At 36.6% G+C, this 14,109-nt stretch overlaps 1 long non-coding RNA gene across 1 annotated transcript in view; it reads left to right on the top strand.

Annotated features, from left to right (window-relative positions):
* The first annotated feature begins 13,504 nt into the window (after positions 1-13,504).
* Positions 13,505-14,109, top strand: part of LOC145671815 (uncharacterized) — a 288,536-nt gene continuing 287,931 nt past the window's right edge. The window contains exon 1 of the long non-coding RNA XR_014128531.1: positions 13,505-13,629. This is a non-coding gene — a long non-coding RNA (uncharacterized LOC145671815). The remainder of the gene's footprint in view (positions 13,630-14,109) is intronic.

Raw genomic sequence — 14,109 nt, 5'->3', positions numbered from 1 at the left:
ATGGTCAAAACTCTCACAGCCAAAACTCCCACACTCAAGAAATGTCAAAACGCCCACACGATCGGTCATAATTCCCACACAAATGGACAAATCTCCCAAACGCACGAACGGTCAAAACCCTCACAGCCAAAACTCCAACACTCAAGAAATGTCAAAACGCCCACACGATCGGTCATAACTCCCACACAAATGGACAAATCTCCCAAACGCAAGAACGGTCAAAACCCCCACATCCAAAACTCCAACACTCAAGAAATGTCAAAACGCCCACACGATCGGTCATAACTCCCATACAAACGGAAAAGAGCCACACATAGCAACGGTCATAATTCTCACATAAATGGACAAAACTCCCACACAAATGGTCAAAACTCCCACATGCAGAAATTGTCACAACTGCCACACAAATGGACAAAAACCCCACACAATCGGACAATTCCCCCACACTCTGAAATAATCGTGATTGCACGTCTTTGTTGCGGCTCTTTATGACGCCCACTTTAGTGTTTCTGTCATTAGAAAACAGTGCAAGAAGAATAGTTGCAACATCAGTTTAAGTGGAATAGAAAATGTTATTAAAAAGTACAAAGGCAAGACATGCAACCAGGATCATTTCAGAGTGTGGGAGATTTGTCCGATTGTGTGGGTTTTTTTGTCCATTTGTGTGGCAGTTGTGACAATTTCTGCATGTGGGAGTTTTGTTCATTTGTGTTGGGGTTTTGTCCATTTATGTGGGAATTGTGACTGTTGCTATGTGTGGGAGTTTTGTCCATTTGTATGGGAGTTATGACCGATTACCAGTGTGGGGGTTTTGACTGTGGGAGTTATGACCGTTCGTGCATTTGGGAGATTTGCCAGTTTGTGTGGGAGTTATGACCGAATTGTGTGAGCGTTTTGCCTTTTTTGAGTGTGAGAGTTTTGGCTGTGGGGGTTATGGCCGTTCGTGTATTTGGGAGATTTGTCCATTTGTGTGGGGGTTATTACCGTTTGTGTGGTGTTTTGACATTTCTTGATTGTGGGGGTTTTGGCTGTGAGAGTTTTAACCTGTTCCCCAAAATGGCCCATAATTAAAAAAATAGCCAAGTATAAAATGTGATTTAGTTGTATGCAGTGGCGTATTTACGGGGGGCTTAACTGCTTAAGCCCTCGAAATCTTACTATAGTAAAGTAAATGAAATATCTTGCAGAATTTTCACATTTCCAGGGAAAGCCCCCTGAAACAAAATCGTAAATACGCCACTGGTTGTATGCATATATAAAAACAAGATGTATGTGTCCATGGGTGTGTGTGTGATTACTCATTGAGGTCAGTCAAATACGAGAAATATTTTCCAACTCACTTGAAATGGATAAAATGAAGTTTCAGATTTATAAAATAGTTTAATCGCATTGCCGCACACACATGCCACTTGCATCTCCCCCCCCCCCCCTCACACAACCATTTTAAACTAACTTCTGCCTCTTGTACCTCCAACTGTGTCCCATCTCCACCCCAATTCCGTAGTGTATATTATTTCTTCGAAAAATAAATTTTAATGTGATTCACTGTATTGGAGAGCAAATTGCATTCGCTAACAATAGACAGAGAAGTCATACTTTTGCGAAGAGATTGAAAATTCGAAACCAGATTTTCGGATTAGTTGGACAATCAGATTAAAACCATTGTTATTCTAGGAATATAATTTAAATTCTCTCTCTCTTACTTTCACTGTCACTTTCTCTTTCAGCTTTTTAATTTTTAAAAAAAAAAACTTAAACTCTTTGTAATATCCCCAATCGATGACCATGTTCCAGATACCTGTTTAAATGCTTTATTTTACTTATAATTGCAAACTAGCATTTCACTGATAGAAGAAAAATACATAATACGTAAGGCATTTTTACGAAGCTGCTGTAAATTTGTTTTTCTCTTCTGAGCACAGCTTTGTTAAAAAATTTATTTTAGATTTTCACAAAAATATTAAAGATTCCTTCTCTTCACAAAATAAATTATTAACAATTCGATAATACAGACGGATTTTTTTTAACTCACGGATTTCGTTTGGGTCTAGAATTTCTAACTGAAATCCGATTTTCATGCGGTTTGCGGCAAATGGTCAAGGAAGGATGGGAGATTTATGGAACTATGTTTACTGATTTAAATTCATCCGGGATAATATAAGCCACGCATAAAGAAAAGCAGCAAATATTCGCCAGTGTACCTTACAATTCGATTGAGATGCGGTGCGATGTGTAAATTTGAGTTTTCTTCGTTAGATGGCAACCTCGCCAAGGTCAATAAGAAACAGGAAACTGGGTACTGTGCTCTGCCGTGTCGTGACAAAACGCTGTAACTTTGGCGAAGAAGTTTTGCGAAAATGAGCCTTAAAGTTTTCATCCGAAAATGTGATCTGTATCGTGTAGAAATAGTGTATCTTGACTTTGGAAACACGTGGTTACATGTAATGTTACGTAAATGCATGTTGTGTGATTAAATTTGGTGAAAATTGATTGGTTGACCATTATTGCCTAGTTACACTGGTTCTACACGATACAGATCACATTTTCGGATGAAAACTTTAAGGCTCATTTTCGCAAAACTTCTTCGCCAAAGTTACAGCGTTTTGTCACGACACGGCAGTGCTGTACAGTTGTGTGCTACTGTATGGTCAGGACACAGTGAGAATAGTGCATTGGCGCTTGAGCCATGGGGGCAAAAGGGGTCACTTGCCCTCCACTTCCCAGACTGGGAAGGTAAACATAGCATTTCTCCCCATTTTCGGGGGAGCAAACAATAACCCAAAAGTCTTTGTCTTTCACGGAAAACTACCTCTCAAATACAAAGCACTGAAATAAATTGCTAAGTGTTTATCGTATTTAATTCTCTCTCTCTCTCTCTCTCATATTATATATATATGTGTGTGTGTGTGTGTGTGTGTGTGTTTCTAAGTTTTAATGGCGTCAGGTTTAGGTTTTCATCTATAATGTTCAAGATGTATATGCTTGGGTCAAAATTAGTGAACCATACATAGGCAACAGGTGGAAAAGAAAAATTCAAGATTATGAGATTTTGGTAAACCACCGATATAAAGAACTAGATTCCAGCATTCTTTTAATGCTAGTTCAGTTCGTGGAGGATTAAAACAACTGCAGATGGAAAAGTTGGTACAATAACCTGTCAATCATATATCCTCAGGGTGTCCCATGCCGCAGTAGAAGAAAGAACATGGTAGAAAAGCGAAGTAAGGTCAACTTCTGCCGGTGTCCTGTGATGCGCTATTTGAAGCTATAGCAAGCAAAGTAGAGGAGGAAGGTGTGCACCATGGGCGGCGATTAGGGGGGGCAAAGGGGGCAGTTTCCCCCCACTTTTCTGGTGTAACCCATTTGTGTATATAGTTTAATTTGGAAATGTAAAGTTTTTGTATGTATGTATGTTTATAGAAAAAAATGTTGCCATATGATATTCGCCGTTGCGTGAGTACGTGATGGTTATCCTCCCGTGGAATTAAGAAAGCTGCAGAAATTGCGTTTTAATTGCCACGGAAAATAACCCAAAAATTAACCTATTGCAACAGAACAATTTCAGCACTTCTTATAAGGATTCAATATATTAATCAGCCGCTTTGAATTTGAAGACGTTCAAGAGCAAGGAATCAAATCTCTGTTTAAGATTACAGAGGGCCAGTACATACTTGCGTAGGTCTTGTCAATTTACTTAATAAAATATGAAATACGATATACGGTATTTTAACAAATAAAAAAGATAGTATCCTATTAGTTATACAACCTCCCGTCAAGTCTTGCCCACCCACTTTTAACGTCCAGTCGCCGCCACTGGTGTGCACTTCTGCTATCAAGTGACAGTCCATGTTGATCTGTTGATCTTTTTACTTCCGAACAAAGCAAGTACTGAATATGGTAAAAGAACCAGTAACATCTTGTTGCCTTGGATTATATTCGTACAATTGCACATGTGGATGGTAAGAAGGCTACGCATAATTCTCCCTTCCCTTTTTCTCTTTTATCTCCCCTTAGGGCAATCACATGAAAGAAGTATCTTTATAGTTTTCTAAAAATTGAGACAAGAAAAAATGCAAGAGAGTTGTCATAGTTTTGGGATAGTATGTCTGTATTTCTCTATCATGCGGGTCCGGCTGGTGCTCTTTAACGTCGTTGTGGTGCGTGAGTCGAGACAAAATGTCTTTTTTTTTTAAGTATTTTTTTAAAAAAACTCAGTGGCAGTAGTAGTGTCAATTCAAAAAGAAGTGGAGAGAACTCCTCATGTGTGAGTGCTGCGCAGAGTACACTCGAAACTGGTCAATCATCTTGTATTAACAGTGAAGATAGTATTTCCAGTGTAAGTATGGAATCGAGACGGGGAAGTTCAAATGTCAATAATGTGTCTGACAAACAACAGCTATTTAACACATTGCACGTAGACAATGATACTACAAAATTGCAAGATATTAGTGCTCCCAATCAACCACGCGATATTTGTTTCCCTTAAGTGTATTTCGGTAAAGTACGCCGATGCTTTCGGGCTTGTTGGTTCGATAACTACCCTTGGCTTCATTGGGATCCATTGTCAGAGCGGGTGTTTTGTTTCACTTGCATTAAAGCTACGGAAAAAATCTTGTTTCGTTTTCAAGAAATATGGACGAAGGGTTTACTAAAAATGGTTTCAAAAACTGCAAAAAAAAAAAAAAAAAAAAAAAAAAAAAAAAAGCACTTGAAAAATGTTCTTGTCACGAAAATTCTCATGTTCATCGAGAAGCAGCATTAAAATTAGTCCTTAGCGAAAAAGTGAACGTGAACAGTAAATTGAACAAACTAATAGGGAGCCGAAAATGTGATGTTTGCGTAAAATGCTCTTCTTAAGGTGATTTCCTCAATTCGCTACCTGGCGAGAAAGGGATGTGCTTTACGTGGACATTCTGAGGAAGCAGGAAACTTATACCAGCTTCTGCAGTTGAGAGCAGAGAATTCCGAAGATTTAAGCAAGTGGCTTCTTCGTCGAGATAAATGGCTCGGACATGACATTCAAAATGAAATTTTAGAGCTTCTTGCGCAATTCGTTCTTTGTGGCATAGCATCTGATATTAAACGGCAAAAGTATTTTTCTCTTATTGTTGGCGAAACTTTAGACATTTCGCGTCAGGAGCAAGTGAGCTTGTGTATTCGTTATGTAAATGAAGCATTCGAATTTTTCCAGGATTTCATCGGTTTCTATAAAGTAGAAGGAATGGATGCATCTACATTAACAGAAGTGATTGAAGATGTGTTTGTACGAATGGATCTATCATTACAAAACCGCAGGGGACAGTGTTATGATGCAGCTAGTAATATGTCCGGTTGTTACTCTGGAGTTCAAGCTAAAATAAAAGAAGTGCGACCAAAGGTGCCCTATATTCACTGTACTGCCCATTCTTTACATTTAGTTTTACAGTGGGCAGCACGACAAATTCCTTATATTAGAGATATCCTTGAATTCGTGCCTGCGCTTGTAAATTTAATACGTGACTCACTGAAGCGTTTAGCTAATTTTACGAATATTCAGAAGGGCTTGTCGGAAACTATGAGACCTTTATGTCCGAACAGATGGACTGTAAGAGTTCTGTCATTCGACATTGTTCTGAAGAACTACGCACCCGTCATTGGAAACCCTAACCGCCTTTTCACATTATCCGGCGATTTGCCGGATCCGTTTCCGGCGAATTGCCGGACAAGGTAGAAAGACATTGCAAGCAATGGAGCTTTTCACATATGTGCGGCGGTCGCCGGACATTTATCCGGCGAGCAAAAACAGCCGGATCTCCCTGTTAGAATCTGGCGCGGCAGATCGCCGTGTATAGCCAAGCGGGACATTGCAAGCAATGTAGCTCTTCACATATACGCGGCAAACTGCCGGATGGGCGTTGGGGGAGGAAGCAAGTGTTGCCAGGAAAGTAGAGAGTGGCTGCGATAATATGGATGCGTGAGTTTTACGTGTGTGTGTGTGTGTGTGTGGTTATGTTCTAGCCCAGTACACCTGAAGTGATTTTAACCAAACTTGTTACATACGATATATGGAAAAAGATCACATGTAAAAATAATCGAAAACGACCAATACTACCGAAGTGTCGAATCCATAAGTCGTTGATTAAAGAGTCCAAATAAATATACATGATTTTTTTCTATGTAATAGAAGATTGGGAGAAATAAATGTCCGGGTAGCACTGGGAAAATGAGCTTGCAATTCTATAAATTTGTGGTGCCCCAAAATTGAAATATACACTATAAAATATTTCAGCAATATTATATATTTAGTAATAATACCTTTATGTACTTTCGCAAAGCAAGAGAGAATTCATAATGTGATATTTGATAAATATACCGTACTTTATATATTTTATAATTATCTTTAACACTTCTATGGTTGTAATTTCTTGAATAGTCCTTTGAATACATGGAGTAGAGCAGTGCTTTAAAGAGGCTATGAGACAGTGAGAGAGTCAGAGAGAGAGAGAGAGAGAGAGAGAGAGACAGTCAGAGAGAGAGACAGTGCATTAAGAGTCAATAGTCGGAACTCTTAAAACAAAAGAATAAACCCGAAATACTATAATAATAATAATAATAATAATAATAATAATAATAATAATAATAATAATAATAATAATAATAATAATAATAATAATAATAATAATAATAATAATAATAATAATTGCTACAGATCAGCCTTGGGCTCAGTGGTTGTGTTGACTTGGTATTCTGGCAGTGGCGGATCTAGGCCGGGCCGGGAGGCCTATGCCCCCCAGTTTTCAGGGTGACGAAAATAATTTAAGCTATTATTTATATATTTTTGAAACTTTATAGTAAACTCATTATATATTTCTCATAGTTTGGGATCTAGTAGCCCCTCCCCGTTTCTACCTTCTAGATCCGCCACTGGATTCTGGGATAGATCTCAACAACCGATTATCCTGAAAGGACTTTATCCTGGTTTTCCCAGTCACAACAGGTGAATATCGGGATCAAATTTTAAGTATCCAGAACCTGGCCGCTATTTTGCTCAACTCTATCAACTGCGGAAACAGTATAGAAAAATCTCTTTCAAGATACCACTTCTTTAAAAAAAAAAAAAAAAAAGTGAACCATATGTGTGTCTGACTCTTTTTTTCTGTTTATCTTAACAAGGCGAGCAGAAGACACTTTTTGCGTCTGTCCATTGCAACTACCACAACACGACAAGAGTCACAAGGTTTTGTTTCTTCAGTTGCACAGCAACCCTGGTCGCATATTTTTCATCCACGGCAAAGCGCCGGATAATATGAAAGGGTACTCTTCTCATCCGGCAAACTGTCGGAAACGGATCCGGCAAATCTCCGGATAATGCGAAAGAAGCGTAAAAAAATATACATGACGATGATATAAGTACAGGTGGGTCTGCCGCTGGTGGTTTGATGCATAACATGAAGGATTTTAAAACATTTTTCTCCATGGAGGCCGCTAAGATTGTATTTGAGCTTTGTGAAGAACAATGTAAACTTCTACAGCATTCTGCTTTGTCTCTTTCTGAGGCTATTGACGCAGCGAAACAAACAAGAGATACTCTCACCAGTCTTCGAACAGATAAACATTTTGACAGGGTTTGGACTAATGCTACGAGGAAAAGAGAGTTGTTAGGCGTGGAAGAACCAACTCTGCCGCGTCAGCGAAAAATTCCGAGACGATTGGACAATGGCTGTCCAAACCACACTTTTAATGATGTGAAACACTTGTGTAAAGTAAAAATCTGGTATAGACTATTGGATATAGTTTGTGGTGAGATCGAAAGACGATTTGACCAACAGGACATAAATACAGCATTACACACAGAGAAACTTATTGTGAAAGCCGCATGTGATATACAATATGAAGAAGAACTGAGATATGTACTTAATACACATAACAATAATTTGGACGAAAGTAGACTTCGACTTCAACTAAGAATGTTCCGTGATGTCATTATAAACGATGCCAGAGATGATGTTTAAAGAACAAGACGTCGTTGATATCCTAAGTAGCATCGGGAATATGCCATACCTCTTCTTTGAAATTAAAACTTTGCTGCAACTACGTTTACTTTTATCCGCTACAACTGCTACTGCTGAAAGAACGTTTTCAGCTCTGCGTCGATTAAAGACCTATCTCAGAAGCATTATTACTCAGAGTAGACTTAATCATGTTGCTGTTCTTCAGATTCACCAGAAGACTTGACAAATTAAATCTGCGTGGAATTTGTATGAAAGTCAGAAATATGCAGAAAAAGCATTTGGTTGTTTCTGAAGCCAAAACTATTGTGTACATGTGGTGTGTTGGGAACTGCGAGTGATAGTGATATAGTATGTGACTTTTTTATGTATCAACAGCTTCTATTGTATATTATACATTTCGAACGTTTGATGTTTATATATATTTTTACAAGACGAGGAAATGGTCATTTTCAAGAAAGAAGCCACCATGGTAGAGCAATGCAGTAATTCAGTATATAATTAGTTCGTTCTTGTATAATGCTTTCAAAAGGCAACATTCATTCCTAATTCGATTATCAATGGTTGTTCATATTGCTGTTCATACTGAAAAATTGTTTTGACTTCTGGGCGAGTATGTTTTGTTGTGACATTCATCGAATTATCGATGCCTTGTGTGGTAAAAGGGAGTTTCATGAGGAGGATTTTTTAAGATTTATTTTGTGTGATGAAATCTTCCAATGTTTTCGGATAATGTTCCCATTAAGGTATCGAAAATTTTAACCAACCGAAAAACACTAGTTATTGAGGTTAGCGCAATTTATTTGCCGATTGCACAATTTAATGCTATTGTTATCAGAACATTTATTTACAATAGTGTGTTTTCTTCGTTGGGGTCTTACGTAGAGCAATTTGATAATGATCTTGGTTTCCACTCAAGAGAATCCATTTTCAATTTTTAGAGGGTACAATCGGTCTAAAATGTGAGAAAATATACTGAGAGATTTTTCTGGGTTTTCTCTGCTTTACCAATAGTCTTCCTTCCCGGTGATCGTCTCCTCGTACGAACAGCAACCATGATTGGTGTAGACTACAAATACAAATAGAAACTATGCTTATCCTCAAAGCCAATAACACAAAGAATGATTATTTTAATAATAATAATAATAATAATAATAATAATAATAATAATAATAATAATAATAATAATAATAATAATAATAATAATAATAATTATTATTATTATTATTATTATTATTATTATTATTATTATTAAGATTCACTTAATCTTTAATGGCCAATTTTGCCCTCCCCCCACTATTTACTTGTTAGGCGCCTATAGAATAGTGTACTCTTTGCACCAACATGAGTTTATCGTTAAAAATTTTTGGAGAACGGAATCTGTTGTTGCTACGCAAAGGGATATTTACAAACATATTTTCCTCACGTATTGTCCAAGACTGGAACATGAATGGTGCAAGAGGAACTTGTTAAACATAAATTCAGATAAATGCAAAACCGTGTCCTTCACTAAGAAACGGAATGTTGTTAAATTTCAATATAAGATAGATGGTAAACAATTAAAGGGGGAACAAACTGTCAATGATTTGGGTGTAATATATGATAACAAACTATCGTTTGAGCATCATATAAATCAAATTGTAATTGACGCAAACAGAAATCTTGGATTCATTTTGAGAATGGGAAGGGAATTTAATAAGTCGAATGTTTTACTGAAATTATATTTTTCATTTGTTAGAACAAAATTAGAATATGCGTCTATTATATGGAATTCCCTCACGAAGAAAGATTCTATTAGAATAGAAAGAGTTCAAAATAAATTTCTGCGGTTTCTGGTGTACAAGAGAACAGGCATCTTCCCCACATATGACACAACGTCTCATAATGTCTCTCAATCACACAATGTCTCTCAATCACAGAAAAGTGTTAAATGATATGATATTCTTGTACAAAATATTAAATAATAAATTAAATAGTAAGGCTTTGGTCTCTGCCTTTCATCTAAGGGTACCCAATGGAAACATACGTGTGAGCAATGGGAATTTCTTTTATTGTAAGAAATCTCGAACAAATGCAACAAGACAGTCACCAATGTGGAGGATGGGTGCAGTGTACAACAAACTGATTAAATGTAAAAAAAGTTCTGGATATATACAGTATGAGTCAGAATAGATTTCGCAAATATATTATAGATATTCTATGTAACTCTGATATGAATACTGTAATTGGGTAGAATAACCTGTTGTGTTCTTCTTCTTAAATAAATAAATAAATAAACATAACATGGTCACTAGTTAATAAATTGGAAGGAAAAGGAACACTTCTGAGTGAGACAGGGAAGCATCGGACCCCGCAGGCGGGTGTTGTAGATGTCAGTTATCCACTCCTTAAATCAACCAAGAAATCTCTTCGTCGTTTGTCGCAAGAAACCGGCAATAGCTATTCAACATGTGATATATGGGTGTTACAACTAACACTTAACTTCCCCGTAATCTGCAATTTCCCTTCGAAAATCCAAAACCTCATTCCAATTGTAAAGTACACTTGTACCGTTGTTGTGGGTGGGTAATGTCATCCTTACCAGCCCCCTCCCAGAAAGTTCAAACTTTTACGATGACTAAATTAAAAAAAAAAAAAAAAACAAACTCAAAGGAAAAAAAAGTAAGTTGTCCTTCCTGAGAAAGGTATCCCCAACAGGTACCGGTATGTATTTTATAACGTCGCTTAGCGCACGTAAGAATGAGAATATAGATGGAAAAGAGAGAATTATTAAGCACATTTGAGTATTCAGTCTTCATTGGTTGCAGGATTAAGTACGAGGTAGATATTTAAGTTGATAAACAACACCTTGGAATAAAGTCGACATAACAAACTTTTATTAACAAAACAAAAATAAAAATAAAAAAAAGATTCAAAATGTAACAAGAATAAACTTTCTATAACCGACACGTAGAAAAAAGAAAAGTATATGAATCTCGAGTTATCTTCAGTTATCGGTTTCATACATACACTTAATTATTCCATAACATCATGATATACCACATGTTTTAACTTGAAATCGGTCTCAATATTAACATATGCCAACTTATTGGACCGAAATCCGGGCGTTGGTTGACACACACAAATTTTATCCACACATAGCTCAATGTATTAATAACCATATTAGCATGGGGGCAATTTAAAGAGTTTACTCATAACAAACTTAACCATTTAATTTTAGGTAGAGCGATTAATTTGTTAAGATGGATAGTTTTGATTGCATAAATAAAACTAGAGATATCAGATCAGATAATTACCCAAAACTGGTGCTGTGGCCTTATGTCAAATTCGATAACAACTATCATATTGAATTTTGAAGTTAGATTATGAATTGATTGAATTTGGTAACGAAGTCGAATAATAAAATTGTGTTATCAATTTGTAACCAGCATGTACTCACCCAGATTTTGATCAGTGAAGATTTGAGAGGTTTATCCTTCTTCTATGATGGTCACTTCAAAACTCTCTCGAGTTCACTACTCTTTTTGTCCACTTACCTTTTCTTCCTAGTTTTTGGTAGCGCCATTTCTTCCGCTTACAATTACATTTTTAGAATTACCTCATAACATGAAGTAGGAAGTGTTTATTATTGCCTTGACACATTGCCACATAACATTAGTTATATTTCCTATTAAAAGAATGTTTTATCTAGACATAGTTTTGAATTGTTACGAGACTTCCTTAATTTCTTTACACGTGTGAACGACCTAACAGCACCAGATTGGGAATTGAGTTTTATTTGCATTTAATATATGGAGGTTTACAAAATATTGATGCCAAAATTAATAAAATATTTGCCCTTTACCAAAATGCTTTAGTCATATTACAATATGGCAACTGTCTTCAATTATAATTCAACGTGAAATAATATTCCAAAAATATATTATTTTACTTCTATTTAACTAACAAACTTCTTCAGTAAATGACTAAATACTCTACATTAAATACTCATGTACAAAATAACGGGTGGTAATGACACTAATAATAATAACTTTTTTTTTTTACACAAGTTATGAGAGAGATGTTTTACATACCGTTGCAGAGGACAAGTGATGGGCCCTTTTACTTGTTCCCTATACAACGCAGAGAAGACTTATCAGCCAACCAGAACGCAGTACTACAATCACGTGACTTCTACCACTAGCTATGGTACCAGATCATTTAATTATATAATATTTGCTGCAGCTCGACAAACGGAAAGAAGTTAACACCGGAAAAAGGACGGGAAAAAATTTTAAATGATAAACAGCGCTGTTCCAAATACCCCTTTTTTTTTTTTTTTTTTTTTTTTTTTTACCAAATATCCCTTCTAACTATAGTATACTGTACCTAATAGTATATAAATACAGAGAAGTGTGGGTCACCACCCCACACACTGACGAATATTTGCAGCTTTTCTTCAGGCGTAGCCGATATTGCTCCGGATGAATTTAAACCAGTAAACATAGTTCCATGAATCCTCCATCTTTCTTTGATCATTTGCCACAAACTGCATGAAAATCGGATTGCAGTTAAAAAGTATAGACCGAAATGAAACCCATGAGTTTAAGAAAAATCTTCCTGTAGAAATAGAGTATTTCTTGAGGGAAATCTCACAGACACGTGTAGTGATTTCAACCCAAATTTTGAAAGCCACAAGCTGCAACGTGAGCACCTTTTTGTTGTGTAAATGCTTTAGTTTATTTCGTTGTAGTTGAAATCGTAATTAAAGTCTTCGAGTCAATCCATTCTAAGTGATCAAGCATGTGCCGCTCGACCATCTCCAGAAAATATACTTTTTTCATGAATGTTTATCCTATATCAGGGTACTTGAAAACCGCAATTAATTATTTTGTTTACAACATTGCATGGCGACGCAGCGGCTGCCGCCATTTTGCATTTTCTCGATTTCAGGAGTTTACGTTGTTTTTGAATATCTCAGCATGTATTTGTCCTACCAAGTTGAAAATTGCTGGATGTCTTCAACTTATGCAGAGCTAAAACTTTGATCTCTTAACAGTTTTGCTTAAAACCACTGGAAAGAGGTGAAATTAGGGCCTAGAGTAGCAACATTTTTGGCCATTGAAGACATGTTTGGGAAGAGGAAACAACCAAACAACTGACGTAAAAGTATGAATTTGTGTGTGCTTGTAGTCCGGGGTTATAAACTAATACTAATTAAAATTCTGCAGACCTGTAGCTGCTCCCAAGGGCCTGAAAAAAATCGTAAAGTTGGGGAACTATGCCAATTTGATATATTTCACTGTCCAATATCTGCAATGGGCCTGGATAAAAAAAAAATGAAATTTTCGGAATACTTAGTTCTTTAGTATACCATAACACACAAGAAAGCGCGTTTTGTGTTTTTGAGCAGAAGGTGGTCAATGTGTTAAGTAATGACGTCATAATCTAGGAGGTGTTTTGTTCACAAATTCAACTGAAAATTCGTTGTTGTGACGTAAAATAAAGTAGGATGAATGGTTAGTCCAGTCAAGGTTCTCAAGCTCGTTTCTTTCCTCTAGTTGTGACTCACTGCCTTATCACACCCACAGCAACACTAGTGAAGAATGCCGCTATAAGCAGAAGGCGAGAAAAGTAAAAATGTATATTTGACAAAAAGTCCGTAAGTACTCATTGCTCTTGCTGCTTGCTATATCAATGATATTTAATCATGTTTATTTCTGTTTTAACTGTCAACTCATGTAGAAGACTCTTGTCCTTTTGTGACTCAGTGGTAGAGCGTTTACCTGTGGTACTTGCGGTCCCAGGTTCGATTCCACCCTTTGCCAAGTGAACTTTGTGGTGGACAAACACCGTGTGCGTGGGTTTTCTTTGGGGGTTCTCCTGTTTCCTTCCACTTTCTTCATTCCACCATTTCATTCATTATTCATCATCACCGTCTCCTTTAGCCTAATTGGCATAACCGTGGGACGTAAAACTCAAAGATTTCATTCCATTTCTTGTCCTTTCGTTTGATCTACATTCCCCAATCAGTGTTTACAGCCGAACAATTTTTTTAAAACTAAAAATTAACATACACAGTGCTTTTAATAATATTATTTTTATTTAAAAATATTGAATTATTAAATCTCCATAAAACTAA

The sequence above is a fragment of the Thermobia domestica genome, chromosome 15, assembly GCF_964235325.1.
Source record: "Thermobia domestica chromosome 15, izTheDome1.hap1.1, whole genome shotgun sequence".
NCBI lineage: Eukaryota > Metazoa > Arthropoda > Insecta > Zygentoma > Lepismatidae > Thermobia > Thermobia domestica.
The sequence above is the reverse complement of the archived record's forward strand: the minus strand, read 5'-3'. Positions and strand labels throughout refer to the sequence as shown.